At 44.5% G+C, this 15,659-nt stretch overlaps 1 long non-coding RNA gene across 1 annotated transcript in view; it reads left to right on the forward strand.

Moving 5' to 3' along the window:
* The first annotated feature begins 10,810 nt into the window (after positions 1-10,810).
* The window catches only part of LOC144176004 (uncharacterized), a 33,634-nt gene continuing 28,785 nt past the window's right edge, over positions 10,811-15,659 (forward strand). Inside the window, exon 1 of the long non-coding RNA XR_013323747.1 lies at positions 10,811-11,511. This is a non-coding gene — a long non-coding RNA (uncharacterized LOC144176004). The remainder of the gene's footprint in view (positions 11,512-15,659) is intronic.

Consider the following 15,659-nt stretch of genomic DNA (forward strand, 5'->3'; position numbering starts at 1 on the left):
TGGTGATATTTTTGCCATCAATAAGTAGTGTTTCTTAATTTCGCAGATTTGTACCGGCGCTTTTTTCCTGCTGGGATTTTTCCCGTTTAGCAAACCACGGATTGTGTGGACCCGTTTTAACAAAAACTGTTGGAACGAATTGATTTTTCAGGCTTATAAGTTTATTCCTAAATATTTCCCAGTTGGCATTGACGGTGCGATTTCGGTAGGTATCCAGGAAGTTTTCATAGAATAAGGCTAGATCCCTATTTATTGCGGAGTAGTTTCATCTTTTATGGTCGGTGATCTTTTTATATTCGGGCGATTTTTTTCGTAAATGCAAGGAGAGTCAAATGTGCCAAAAATTGTGATCACTGAAACCAGGTGGCACAGTTACACATCATCGGGGCGGTTCGTGGTGATCGAGCGTGTAGCTCCGTCTAGTGGGGCATGAAATGACTTGATGCAAGTTAAAGTCAAGAGTAAGTTCAATGAATTGGTTAGGTTCAGTTGTTGCGGAGGTATTTGGAATGAAAAGTATGGGCCAATGTGATGCAGGGATAATTAAAATCACCGAACAGGAAGATATGTTCATCAGGAACTTTTTCTTTGACGGTGGTTAAGGCGGGCACGAACAAAGAACAGAACGAATTGTGGCTATCGGGAGGCCGATAACAGTTTTCAAATACAGCGGTTCGGGTGTGATGCCGTGCACATACCCAAGCGAGTTCAAAGCTGTCGTCCACGATATGAAAGGTGAAGATTGGGTAGGGTACAGCAATGGGAACGCCGCCACGCCTGCGGTCCGACCGGTCGCGGTAAAGTTAAGATTAGTAGGCAGTAAACAAAATTTAGGTTAGGAGTACGACAGCAGCACCTATACCTTCGATTAAACCGCGGAGATGATCATGTTTAGGTAATATGTTGCGACAATTTGTGAAGGCCACGTTTAAAGGTTGGCATGATAACGGTCGAGGGCGTGATTAAATCGGGGAAGGAGGCCGTGCGCGGGACGTGAATCTGTGCTAGGCAGTATTTTTGCAAATATTAAGTGCAGAGAACTTTAAGGACTCGCCTTGTCGTCGTAGCTCGCCCCACCGCCTACCGTCGTCATGGCGTCCCACACAAACTGCGAAAAACAAGCGGTTTATATAGTCCCTACCGTTCGAAACTCGTGAACCGCTGGTGCTTGGCCGGTTGCTTAGCGCAAAGAAACCTGCAGATACAACTGAGGCAAAATACGTGTAATTAGGAACGCTGCTGGGTTGGTTTTTACGATAGTGAGCGCGAAAAAGTGGCAGTTCAAAAAAAAAAAATGATGCGATCCAAACCGCGCGGTAAGTTGCCGGCGCGTGCGGAATGAAAAGCAAGCACACAGGAAAGCGCTCCAACTCGCTCGGTTCCAGGCAGGAAGCGGGCAAGCACTGCGAAGGCAGGAAATCATCAATGTGCTTGGCGAACCTGCGTTCAATTCACCACGAGAAGAGTGAGACTGGGCGGCGAAGAGCGTGATGGGTGGTAGCAGTGAGCGGGTAACGGCGCCACAGCCCATTATGGCGATGCACTGCTATGCACTTCCGACAGCTTTCACGTTGAGCGGAACGGCTTTAATTTTTTTTTTTTGGGGGGGGGGGGTCAAAGGGGAGGGATAGTTGTCTGCTAGGCTGTGAACACTTGGGTGTATTCTGTAATGCTATCTGAGACTGAATCATAGAACAAGCAGCGTTTGCCAACCAGAAGTTTGTCAAGTTTCAGTTTAAATGCCCACTTTGCGGGACGGATTTACTTGAGTAGCTTGGAATGGGCCAGGCGAGTGGCAGCAGCAGAATTTTCTCTGATAGCGTAGTTAGTACCTTTCAACTTGGGTCAACAAGATATGACGCCATATTTTGCCTTGAATTCAACAGTAACGGACCGTTTCATGACGACCGAGAAGGCACCGATGCGGTGTGCTCGCTCAATGTTGCTAGAAAACAGCTTGAAGGAAAGCTGGGACGAACGAGATGCTTCATCCTTTTCTTCCTATTGTTGCCAGGTTTCCTTGGATCATAATAAAAAGAATAAAAGGAACATTAGTCATGCGCATGCGGTGATTAACATCGATGTTGGCAGCTTTTTTTAGGGTAGCAAGTCATTGTTTTAGCTGCATTCGTTCCCTTGATTACGATATCTAGCGACTACTGTTATACCTGCATACGTTCCTTTGATTACGATATGTAACGACCAGACAAACCGGTGGTTTAATAAGTCACATAGCAAATTACGTAACGAAAAAAGCGCTTATGCAATGCAAACAAGTAATCCTTCAGCCCGGCTTAAACACCGTACATGTCTCAAAGCTTACTGCTCCATCCTTCCTTCCTCTAAAGATAAATGCTACAATAACGACCTGCTCTCACTACTTAAAACCAATCGGCAGAAATTTTGGCAAGCCATATCCCCCGTATGGCAACAATATTTCCCTGCACGACGCAAACCAGCTACCTCTTTCTGATCATGAATGTTCACTAGAATTTAAGAAATCTACACCAGCCGGCGTTGACAACATCAATTCCAAAATACTTAAGAACACAGCACGCATATCAAGCCTTTTTTTTGTTTCATATATTTCGTCAATCATTGTCATCTGGTGTCCTTCCCGAAGATTGGACGACCGGAAAGATAGTTCCATATTTAAGGCCGGCCACAGAAATTTCCCTGATAACTACCGGCCAATACCACTGACATGCATATGCGGCAAACTACTCGAACACATTACCGTTTCGCATATTTTCTGTCACCTGGAATCAAATCACTTTTTCTTTCCTAATCAGCATGGCTGCAGAAAAACATGAGACACACAGCTATTCGAATTTACAACTGACCCCCATTCAGGCATAAAAAGCAACAAATAAATAGACTGTATTTTCCTTGACTTTTCGAAAGCATTTGACCGTGTAGCCCATAGCCGTTTAATCTCGAAATTATCTGCTCTACGCTTAGATTCTCTAACCTTATCATGGCTGCGTAACTTTCTAACACTTCGCAAACAATTTACAGTCATCAATAATGCTTCATCTTCCTACTGTTACGTAACGTCCGGTCTCCCGCAGGGCAGTGTTCTTGGGACCTCATTGTTTCTCATTTACATTAATGACTTGCCCACTAGCATATTATCTTCCATCCGTCTACTTGCCGATGACTGCATCCTTTGCCGCACCATTCACAGCGCTGATGATCCCCTCCCCTTACAAAATGGTCTTAACCTAATCTACAGTTGGTGTAACAAGTGGCAAATGACCCTTAATATATCCAAGTGCAAAATAATGTGTTTTACCCGCAAAAAAACACATTCTCACTTTTCCTATGTCCTAAAAAATGAACCAATTTCGCGACCATCATCGTACAAATATCTTGGCGTACATCTATCACCCAATCTATCCTGGTCCTTCCATATCACTGCCATCAGTGCGAAAGCATCTCTAACCTCACTCAGGATATCTGCGTAGAAATTGGCGAAAAGCTCCCTCCGACGTTCGCAAGTTAGCCTATTTGACTATTGTGCGCCCACAGCTTGAGTTTGCCTCCCCAATATGGTCCCAATTTGAAAACTACCCAACCACGATGTTGGAGTCTGTGCAAAACAGATCCGCTCGCTTTATTTCAGGAGCTTTTGATCGTAATTCAAGTGTAACAAAAATAAAAGTAGATAATTCACTTGCGCCTCTTGAAAAACGCCGGTCCGTTGCTCTCCTCTGCTTATTTCATAAATATGTTCATAAGAGTAGGCTGTCACCATTACCACTAGTAACACCAGTGCGCATATCAAGACGACTTCATAATCAGTTTAGTTTTTCACGCATTTATGTCACCACACGTGCATTTAATTCATCAGCACTGCCTTGGGCCATTTCCATGTTGAATGATCTTCCAGATACCATTTCTTCCATAGCTGACAATAACAGATTTCGGGAACATGTGTGCCGACATTTTTCATGTTAATGACGCACAACATAACGTTGCAATCTTGAACATTTTGTGCCTTGTTTGTTTTGACTGTGTTTGCTTTTTACTTGGCAAAAGGCTGTTCACTTTTCTATTTGAACGCCATTTTTATATTTTTAAAATGAAATTGTGGAAATCTTTTGTTTTCTTTTTGTGTGGATTACCCCGTGTTGATATGCTTGCATCAGCTCTATTAATACATATAGCGATTCATGTCCTATTGCTTCTCGGTACAACATCGTATTTAACCTTTTCACAGGTAATCATGTCAAAGCACAAGCTCAAATTCACAAGGTGCTGAATTATTTTTTGAGATAGTGTTATAGGGCATGAAAGGCTAGCAATATCATGATCGCAATTTCCGTCTTCAACACTGATCGCGCAGCACCAGATCAGGCATCCATGAACAGGAGTCTACAGTGCGCGTAGCAGAAAATACTGGTTCGGCGAATGAGAGACTGAATGCTGACAGAAATAATTATTCTGCACTCGCTACCTCTTGTTGATCATGGCACAAGTATGGCATGTTATTTCCGGCAAATTATAATATCCGCACAGACTTTTTTCGAAGGAGAGTTTGTATGCTGTGCAATGTTGTGCAACTCAGCAGCAGCAGCTTGCGGCGCAAAGAAGCCCGAATTAAGCATCTATTTTCATCATACAGATTCCTGGCCTGGTTGGATCCGTCATTGGCGTTGTACCTCTCTCAGCCTGCGCGTGGGAGCAGCTGTCCATATCACCAAGACGCAGGAGATCCACTGCGCATCGAGACGTGAACCCAGGAATCGACACCGGCTATGAAAGGAGCAGCAGTGTCGTCGGATTGCCACTCAGCAGCAGCAGCTTGCGGCGCAAAGAAGCCCGGATTAAGCATCTATTTTCATCATACAGGTGCGAAACCTTCGATTTTTTTTTTCCACTTACGTGCCTTTTGCCACCGCCGTTTTTTGCTGCTGCTGCTGATCTGTGCTTGAATTCTGTCATGCCCACTAACGCCGAGCTGTGTAAGCGAGTTGAGCTTCTTGAAAGCGCGTTTTAGGAAAAATTGATTGACGTTGTCGACAAGGTGGCGTCAGCTGTTCGGGAGAGGATTGTCGGTGAAGCATGTTCGGAAGACGCAGACAAGAAAACAGAAATTGAGGAATTCCGTCGTACCCTCTCTTTCATGAATGAAATGGTCGAAAAGCTGAAAAAAGAAAATGACGCCCTCAAAGCAACTAACCAATCCCTTTCTTCACGAAACTCGGCCCTAGAAAAACGACTCTCTGAAATGGAGCAGTATTCGCGCAAGAACAACGTCGAGATAAAGGGCGTCCCGTCAACAAAGGGCGAAAGCTGTGTTGCCATAGTGCAAACTATAGGCGACAAGATCGAATGCCCTGTGAGCGAGAGTGATCTCGACATTGTCCACCGCGTACCATCCAAGGCTGACACACCCCACATCATCGTTCGGTTCTGTTCACGTGCCAAAAAGGCCGAGTTCCTGAGCAAGGCTCGAAAAGCCCGCCTTCAAACAAAAGACCTGGGTATGCACGAAGTTGACCCCCTCCCTGTCTACGTCAATGAGCACCTTACGCCTGAAAACAAAAGGTTGTTCGCAAAAGCACTGAAACTGAAAAAGGAAAACGAATGGCAGTTCCTATGGACTGACGCCTGCTCAATCAAGGCAAGAAAACACGAGGACAGCAAAGTGCTGCGGATTCGTGATGAGGCAGACCTCGGAATATTCACTAACTGAAATAACATGCCTGAAATCGGCAATGGCATACATCGAAACTAATCAACTTCAATCATTGACTTCATCTATCAATTGTGCTGTTGCTCATTTCAACGCACGAAGTCTTCCAAAACATCATGACGAGTTCTATTCCCTTTTAACTTCCATTCCCCATCCATTCGTAGCTATCTGTGTTTCCGAAACGTGGCTGAACGCGTCCGACAAGAACTTGTTCTCGTTTCCATCATATTGTCCTGAATACTGTCACCACACTTCATCCAGTTACGGAGGATCAGCAATATTCGTTTTATCAAGCGTCAAGTACAAGCCAAGGGATGACTTGAATTTAAACGTAATAGATTGTGAGTCCGTATGGGTGGAGTTAGACCGCGGTAGTTTTAGTGTTACTGATAAACACACAATAATAGGTCGTATCTACCGCTCCCCAAGTTCTTCGGTTTCTAATTTTTGCTCCGAACTAGAAAGGATTCTTCATTCAATCTCTCTTGAAAACAAAAACGTGATAATAATGGGCGACATTAACATTAATCTCTTAGATGACACATGTTCGCACGTTAAAGAATACATTAACTGCTTTAACGGGTATGGGTTTGAACAACTGATTAAACAACCAACTCGTTGTGTAAACAATACAGGAACTATTATTGATCATGCCTTAACGAACATACTGTGCCCACCCGATGTTTTCATTATACGCGCAGACATCACCGACCACTACCCTATTGCACTCCGCTTTAATTGCCCTACGTCATATCGTAATAATAGATTTACCAAAACCGTCTTTGACAAAGCGCAATTTTTGGACCTAATAGCTAACTCTGACTGGTCGCCTATAATGTCAATTAAGGACGCCGAGGTAGCGTACACCATGTTTTTATCCATGATTACTGCATGTTTATCCTCCTCTACATCAGTCGTATCATGCCGAAAAAAGTATTCCTCGCCACAGAACCCTTGGTTAACACAATCTTTGCTAAAGAGCATGCGTAAGAAGGATAACCTGTACAGAAAAACGAAAAAACAGCCATTTAATGTTACACTTAAAGCTCGCTACAAAAAATACTGCTACGTGCTTGGCGTTCTGTTGAAAAAAGCCAAACGTGAGTACTACGAGAAACAGATAGCGCTAACTGGTAATAATGTTGGGAAGCAATGGCGCATAATAAATTCTTTCTTGAATAATAACACAAATAAAAGCGCTAATACTGAAATACGTTACAATGAAGGAACTTTTACTAACCCTGCCAATATTGCAGATGCCTTCAGCCGATTCTTTTCTGTTCATCCTAACCTATCAACAACCCTTCGCCTTGATAACTATCGACACATTTCGCAGTCTTTATCTTCCCCACGTCACCAAGCGAAGTGCGCAGCACAATCCTAAATATCAAAAACACTAGTCCTGGTCTCGATAATATTTCATCGTTTCACATCAAAGAAATACTTGACTACATAGTCGATGCTTTCGCGCACATTATAAACTTAGTTTTCAAGACCGTAGTCTTTCCAAAAGAACTAAAAAGGAGTAAAATTGTTCCGGTTTTTAAAAAGGGCAATAATACAATAATAACCAACTACCGCCCGATCTCCATTCTGCCTTTTTTCAGTAAAGTCCTAGAAAAATTAATAGAAAAGCGTCTTTCCAGTTACCTTCAAAAATTTAACCTACTATCCCCGCGACAGTTTGGTTTCCGACCGGGATATTCAACTAACCTTGCTTTAATTGCTTTAACAGACATGATAAAATCCAAAATTGACGAGGGGAAATTTGTTGGGTCGGTATTTATTGATTTCACTAAAGCATTTGATACCATTGAACACAACATACTTTTTCAGAAATTAACATTTTATGGAATTACTGGACCTCCATTACAGTTACTTCGCAGTTTCTTACTTGATCGGGAGCAGACGGTTAGTATATCGGGAGTGCTTTCACCTACAACAGTTAATAACATTGGCGTTCCGCAAGGATCTACTTTGGGGCCAATTTTATTCCTTCTTTATATTAATGATCTTCCCAACTGTTTATCATCCATCAATAATTGCCTCTTATATGCTGATGACACCACTGTTTTCGCTTCTGATGTAAACCTAGATATACTAACCTCACAGCTCAATACTGACCTTAAAAATCCAATCGACTGGTGCGAAGAAAACAAATTATGCATTAATCCACAGAAAACGCATTATACGGTATTCAGCTCCCCTAACAGAGCGCGGTGTACCCTTTCTCCTGTTTATGTTAACACACATGCCATCTACCCATCACAACACTGCAGCTTTTTAGGTGTTGAATTAGACCCGTTCCTCAAATTCACTTTTCACATTAACTCGCTAAAAAACAAGGCTGCATATGGTACCAGGGCACTAATAAAGCCCGCCATTACTTTTCACCACAAACTCTCATCACTCTGTACTACGCCTTCATCCACAGTCACTTCAATTACAGTATGGTGTCCTGGGGATTAACTTACCGCTCTCCTGTAACTCCTCTGCAGCATCTATAAAATCAAGCTGTCCGAATCATCACACGCAGTTCCTACAATGCTCACGTTACACTCCTTTTCTTGCAGCTGAATCTTTTACGCATAGACGAACTCATCAAGTACAACTTGGGAATCACCGCATATCGCTTAATTAAAACTCCTAGTTTCTTCTATGTGATTGGCATCGATCATTTAACTAACCCAAATGTTACGCGGTTTGCACTACAGAATAACCAAAAACCAGAATAACCAAAACCACTACAGAATAATTTGCGCTGCCAAAAGTGCGCACAAATTACGGCTCACAGATTGTGCGATCCGCTATCATAAAATTTTGGAACACTTTACCCGCCACTGTAAAAACTGCGCTATCGCTTCCACGATACGATCATACATATCTGAACAATCAGACGCTATTTAACTTCGTCTCTGTACATTTCGAAGTGTTAGAGTCCTAGGCATTCGTTTACATCGATGTATGCAGTATGTTTTCTATTGAAATGCTTCTCCGCCGTATTCCCAGTGTTCTGCCGTGTTTATGTATATTAAATGTGAGTTTACCGCTAACTATTGTATACAGTATTTTACTGTGACTTTCTCTATTATTTTTCTTGTATAGTTTTTGTTGTATTAATTTACTGCGTTCTCAGAATAACACTGTTCATAGCTTTCGCTACTGCTGATAAGTTTTTTTTTTCTTCTACTCGTTAAATTACAAGGGGTCCCAGTGCCAAACTCTGGGACCCCTTTCTGTATAATATTTTTTCACACATTGTATACTTTGCTACGAATAATAAACTGAAACTGAACTGAACTGAACTGAACTGAATGTAATCGTATGTAATTTTGAGATTCCCAGGGGGAAAGTTCGGCGTCCGGTACGCTGACCCCAAGAATATGCTTTTTCGTGGGCATTGACCTTGCACCGCCCAATTTCGTGGTGGCTAATATATTCTAAACGGGATGACCGGTTGTTCTTTTTAATAGCCATCTCGACCCCACCACACCGTGTTGCTCTATCTTTGCGAAATAATTTCCATAAGGAGAAAACAACCTCAGAAACAAGCCCACCCGCATGCGACGTGGTTTCCGTAATAAGTAAAATGTGTGAATTGGGATTTATTATTAGGCTTTCTAATAGAGTTAGTTTGTTTAGGACGCAGCGAACGTGAAGTGGCACAATTCGCAGGATTTTGGTACGGCGCAGTCATTGCTCGTCTTTTCTTTTCGGCTACGGTTGCGCAGGCGAAACTGGTTTCAGTATTTTTACCCTTCTATTTTGAAGCTTTACCCACACAAACAGCTCTTGTCGTGAGTTGTCATAACTTGTCATAAGTGAACGACACTTTAAGCCTTGTGCCCTCCCTTGTGCTACAGAGTGTCAACGATGCCCTCTTCTTTCGGGCACTGCTTAGAAAACTCCTCGTAAAAATGGATATTCTGGCCCACTATCACCAAAGCAAAATAATATTCCGGGCTGCACATTCCGAGTCATCGTGACAAGAAGTCACCAGTTACCGAAGAAAAGAAACAAACTCCTATCGTCATCGCATCCTTCTTCACGCCATCTATTCCACCATATACCCGGTAACCTGTAATTTCTGTCCTTTACCCGGAACCCTATACCATCAAGTATGGGAGGGCGCACAAATCACAAATCCCCCAACCGTTCCCCCTCTTGCGAGCAGTGGGTGGCCTGCCTGAAAAGTCCAGACCCTGGGACCCAGCGCATACTGGTGAAGAGGGCCTGGACTGCCAGCCAAGGCTAGGGCATCCCGGACTAGGGACACACCCCCCGGGCGGCCGCCCTAACATCAGCACCAGCGCTCGTGAAATAAACATCTAATCCTCCCCCTCCTCCGAAATCGCAATTTTCGTTCCTTTCAATTTGGTGCAGGAAGACAAAATTCTAGTTTTTTGCCCTGCAAAGTCAGACAGTCGAAGAATAACTCGACGGTGGCACTCGTGTTATTTCCCCGCCCGGTAAACCCCCTTTAACAACTTCACTTCTGTGCCTAGCGCCTTCTGGAATACACCTTGTTTAATTCTGGCTTCCAGAGTTTACCAGTGATTGTCTGGTTCTTCAACGATACCGCAAAACACGAGGCTATTGCACCGGCTCCTATTTTCCGAATCAACTTTAGCCGACAGTACCAGAAGTTGGCCGTTCCTGCCGCCACAGGTTTGTTCCCAAATGGCCCCTTCTTGTTCGAGAGTTGCAGGCGACATCTTTGTTTTGGTGTTGTTTCGCAAGGCGAACACTCAGCTTGTCCTGAAACGCGCCCCCCGCCTCTTTGGCCGCGCAGGCTCGCCTACTGCGGGTGCGCAATCTGCGCTAGCGTTCAGAGTGCGCGCACAGATTTCTTATGGTCCTCACGTGCCACAGACATCTTCATCTACGTCGGGAATGTTGACTTGCAAAGATGTGCCTTTCGAAGCAAAGCCGTGCGCCACGATGAGGACACGTGTTCAACCATATTATTCGTGCCCCACCGAGGAGGCACAAAAAACAATGGCGGGTCGCAGACACGCCGAGGGGAGGCCTAGTTGCGCTGCACCAGTGGGCGGGACGGGACGCGCCAAGAAGTGCTATTTTCGGCTGCTGGCACTAGAGCCCCCGATGTGCAACACGCGTGGTGCAGGATCCCGTTATAGCACTACCGCGGGGTAGCTCGAGCACGCGCCGGTGAGCTGTTTCGACGGGTGCGATTTCGCCTTTCCTTGCTTTATTTTCCACTCTACAACATCTCGCACAACTGGACGGGAAATTTCCAGCCTCTCTCGATGTCCTCCGTTGTTATTCTTTTGCGGTACCACCCATGAACATCAAGGTTTATCCTTGTATTCAGCGGCAGAACATCGCGACTTTACAGGCGCTGGCTGAATTTTGCTGCACGCGGCGTAATTGCCCCGCCTTCAGAGTAAAGGACAAACTGCTACCCCTGGAGGGTGCTCGAAAGACGCTCTAAGCGCGGAACATTCACTTAGCACCCCTAAAAATAAATCATTGCGTATTTTTTTCCGCTCGGCGAGGGCTTGAGTCTCAGCAGGTGGTACGGATCAGGGCGGAAGGCGGGCAGGGTGCAGCGCCGGAGAAGGAACTGTTCGGAGTACGAAATTGGGAGCAGTTTAAAGCTGTCAATTGTATCCGAGGGAGAAATAGTGGCCACTGGCTTCTTACTCTCACCGTCATTGTAACACGGCATTTTCCCCCAATTTAAGAAACTCTCGCGTCCCCCGACCCGTGCCTCGGTTTCTTCAATACAATGGCGCCGTGATCAGGACAGCGGAAGGAGCCAGTGCGGAGCGCCGTTGAACGACGGGGTGAGTGACACTGCACTTCTGCTGCCGGCACTGACCGTTTCTTTTTATTCCGTTCCACGAATTATCTCAGTTCTTGCCAAAACTATAACGATTGCATGCGTAAACTCTCCAAATTTGAGCTTGAGCGGTACGTCATCGACATGGAAACATAAATGACGCAGCTGACAGTTTACTAGGAAGCAAAACATTGAGATTAAGGGCATGCCACAGGAACCAAAGGAATCGCTAACAAAAATCGTTCAGACAATAGCAGAAAAAGTTTAGGTGCAGTTGGAACCGTCAGACATAGACGTCGTTCACCGCGTGCCAACAAAAGAGCCGACCAAAACTAACATAATTGTAAGATTTGTGTCGCGGTCGAGGAATAAGTTGCTGCAGACCGCTAAGAAGAAAAGGCTGACGACAAGCGATTTTGGTTTCGCCGATGCCAGTCCAGTATATATTAACGAGCATCTGTGTCCTGAATACAAAGCTCTGCTTCGCAAGGCTATCGCCAAAAAAAAGGAAAAGAAGTGGAAGTTCGCATGGTTGCCGAATCGAAAATACTAGCCAGGAAGACGGAAAATTCCAGCGTAGTTCACATCGCCACACTGACCGACTTAGACAAAATAGTATGAATCATTTCTCTAACCTAAACAGAAAACCGACACAGCTATGGCGAGCGCTGGCTGCGAAACTTTAAGCCTTCTTCATTGTAATGTTAGAAGCCTTAACAAAAATATTGATTCTTTAATAACCTTAGTATCTAGACTTACATTTGATTGCAGTATATGGCAATATCGGAGACATGGTTGAAAGAAAGGGAATTTATTAACATACCAAATTATCATTTTCTGTCGCTACCAAGAAAAACTGACTCAAGAGGCGGTGGTGTTGCACTTTATTTGTCCACTGCAATAACATATAAACAACTGAAGGACATAACGGAAATGCAAAGTGAATATGAGATGTTGTTTGTAGAGCTTAGTACGGAAATTACGATTGGTGTGACCTACAGGCCACCAGGCTCTGGAATTCAGCCTTTTCTAAATCACTTTGAAGACTTATTACAACACTTTGCTACCACGAATAAAAAAGTGATCATATGCGGGCATTTTAACATAAATATAGCAGATCCCTCTAACACTGATTACCTAAACTTACTTTGATTATATGGTTTTCAAAACCACATTACATTCCCTACTAGGGTAACACAAGTGTTCCTCTTCGATCATTGATCACATTCTTTCTAATTTCTGTCCAAGCTCAGTAGAAGCGGGTGTCATTGCTGAAAATGTCGCTGACCGCTATCCTACCTACATTATTGCTCCGAATACTCACCTTTCGAACATTAAGCATACTCCATATCAAGCACAACGATGGGACTATGAAAGAACAAGAACAGTAATACAAGAAAAAAACTTTAACGAAGATCCTGGTAACGAGGATCTCGATAACGATGTTAACCTAATGTACGAATGTTTTTATGCAAACTTACGATCAAGCTGCCTTAAGTCAAACTGCAACTTTCGCAGATCATTGTACCTCTCAACGCCCATCTGTCCCTGGATGACAAATAACATACTTAAAGTGATCAAAAAGAGAGATTGCTGGCTCAATAAAATGAAGCAACACAAAGGCAATGATTATTATAAAGAACAATACAAAATTATGAGTAACTTAACTGTCTCTAATACGAAAACAGAAAAAAGGTTACTACAGTAAACTCATACTCAAAAAATTGGCCGCGTATCTGCTTCTTTCGTTGCAAATGTCGTCAAAAGACGATAGTCTTTATCGACTTTTGCCAAGTAAATGCCTCCCTTCGCTTTACCGCTCACCTCTCATGTTGTTCCTCTTGCGTCGCGCTCCTCCCAAGGTAAAGACACCAAAGGTTTGCTTAAATCATTTTAAATTTCCCGCGTTCCACTGCTCCAAACCGGGTGTGTCGATGCGAACGCTGCCGTACGGCGAAGATACGCGTTAATCGAGGCACCCTACTTCAACGTTTATAGAACCGCGTTTCCCTACTCCACGTGCGTTGCAAGCAGATCAGCATACTCCCTGATTTGAGTATCCTGAATTGTGACCAAGCTACACTTGCTGTGAAATTCAATGACTTCTTTATAAACGTAAGTAGCACCCTAAAAAGTATACACAGTAATGAACCGGCCCCCCTACTACCCCCACCGATTATTAATAGCTTCGCATTCAGAGAGATAACCACCGCAGAAATAATCGCTATGACCAGACGGATGCAGTCAAATAAAGCAATGGGTCATGATGAAATATCAAATTAACATATTGAAAGCTAACATCGACATTTTGTGTCACCCACTAGAACAAATTTTTAATAAATCTTTTTACTCTGGAAGTTACCCCGAGCAGCTAAAAATTGGGAGTGGTGCCTATATTCAAAGGAGAGGACCCCAACTGTGTAGAAAACTACCGTCCTATAGCAGTCTTATCGTGCATTAATATCTTGTTTGAAAAGGTAATAGCGAAGAGGGTAATGGAATTTGTTGAAAAATATGAAATCTTAACAACAAATCAATGAGACCCGCCGCGGTGGCTCAGTGGCTAAGGCGTTACGCTGCTGAGCACGAGGTCGCGGGTGCGATTCCCGGCCGCGGCGGCCGCTTTTCTGATGGAGGCGAAAAGCAAAAACGCCCGTGTGTACGAGATTTCGGTGCACGATAAAGATCCCCAGTAGGTCAAAATTAATCCGGAGCCCTCCACTACGGCGCGCCTCATCGCCTGCGTTGCGTCGGCGCGTTAAACCCTACAATCAATCAAATCAAGGATCCAGATGACTCTTCACCCATTTTCTGTACCTGTTTTTCATGTAATAAACATAGTTCTGATTCTTATTCTGATAGCTGTGCGAATAAATGGCGTTAAAGATAACGAATCAAAGGGTGCGAGGTTTGGACGGTGTGGAGGCTCTTAGGCTGATTTTCGGCTACGTTGTACTACTGCTATGATTTTTTTGCTTCTTTATTTTTATGCTGACGATGCTTCCAAATGAACCGTTTCCAAGCAGCGATCTGCGCATGCGTGGCCTGGCAGTCTGCCATTCTGCCAAGGCGCCCAGGGCGAAATAAACAAACGGGCGCGTCCTCCCATTGCTGCTTGGAGAGCAGTTACTACTTTCGGGCACTGCATAATCTTATACCTACTACGACCGCCTTTATAGATAGCCACCTGCCCATCGCAGCCGGTGGGCAGCGTGCCAAGAAACTGCCGTGTATATAGGACGGCGCGCTCGTCAAGTTGGGCTCAGTTTAATCCAGCTTCGCTTCGCCAGCAGTGGGGCCTTCGACTGATCAACACAAAAAGTAGCGGCCGTACCTATCAATGCCAGTTGCACCGATTACTACCAATAATACCGGACAGCAACGAGAATTCACGGTTAAGAGGGTTCAGCACTTCGGCGCCAACTCAGATTCGCACTTTTTTGCTTAACAGATGGCACCACGTACCGCCCCCAAAAAGCTGCGTCAGGTAGCAGCAATCTAGCAGTGTAAAAACAACCAGGACACCGAAGCACGCTTTATTCTGCCGCACGAAAGAAAATCTAGCTCCGATGACGGCATGCTTCAGCATTGCCCGGACACAAGCGTTCTCTAATATGACGGAAGCGAAGATCGTAGCGAGAATGTCAGATAACCGTACGGCATGACCTGGCCCATATGTTGTTTTATTCTTGCCTATTCGCGTGCTGTCTTTTTTTTTTCTGGCGAACACGAAGTCGGCAACTTGAAAAGAGGGCGAGGAGGGTGTATTTTGCGGTCTGAATGAAAAGCTAGATTCATTTCCTGCGTCCCCCTGATAACGTTCCTGCGTCTAAGAAGGCGAAAAAAATGCCTCTCCCTGTTTCCTAAAACTTTGGTATCACCAGAGTCCTTCAATGTCTTGCTGGTCATGAAACTTCGCCGTCACGCTATGGGAGAGATTCCTACGCTGCCGCGCCGCGGCGCTGGTGTTGATCGGAGGGCAGCCGGGGGCGTGGTTAGAGCGCGTTTGGCAGGGAACGGACCACGGAGTAAGATAAAACAGACGCTCGCCGCCTTATCAGCAGTGCGCTTTAGCTTTACGTGTCGTCGGCCGCTCAAATGCACTTATCATTTTGTGAGTGGCGAAAAAATTTGGTGAGAACGGGCATGCTG

The sequence above is a fragment of the Haemaphysalis longicornis genome, unplaced genomic scaffold (genome assembly GCF_048455015.1).
Source record: "Haemaphysalis longicornis isolate Haplotype H1 unplaced genomic scaffold, Haemaphysalis longicornis Haplotype H1 scaffold_3, whole genome shotgun sequence".
Classification (NCBI taxonomy): domain Eukaryota; kingdom Metazoa; phylum Arthropoda; class Arachnida; order Ixodida; family Ixodidae; genus Haemaphysalis; species Haemaphysalis longicornis.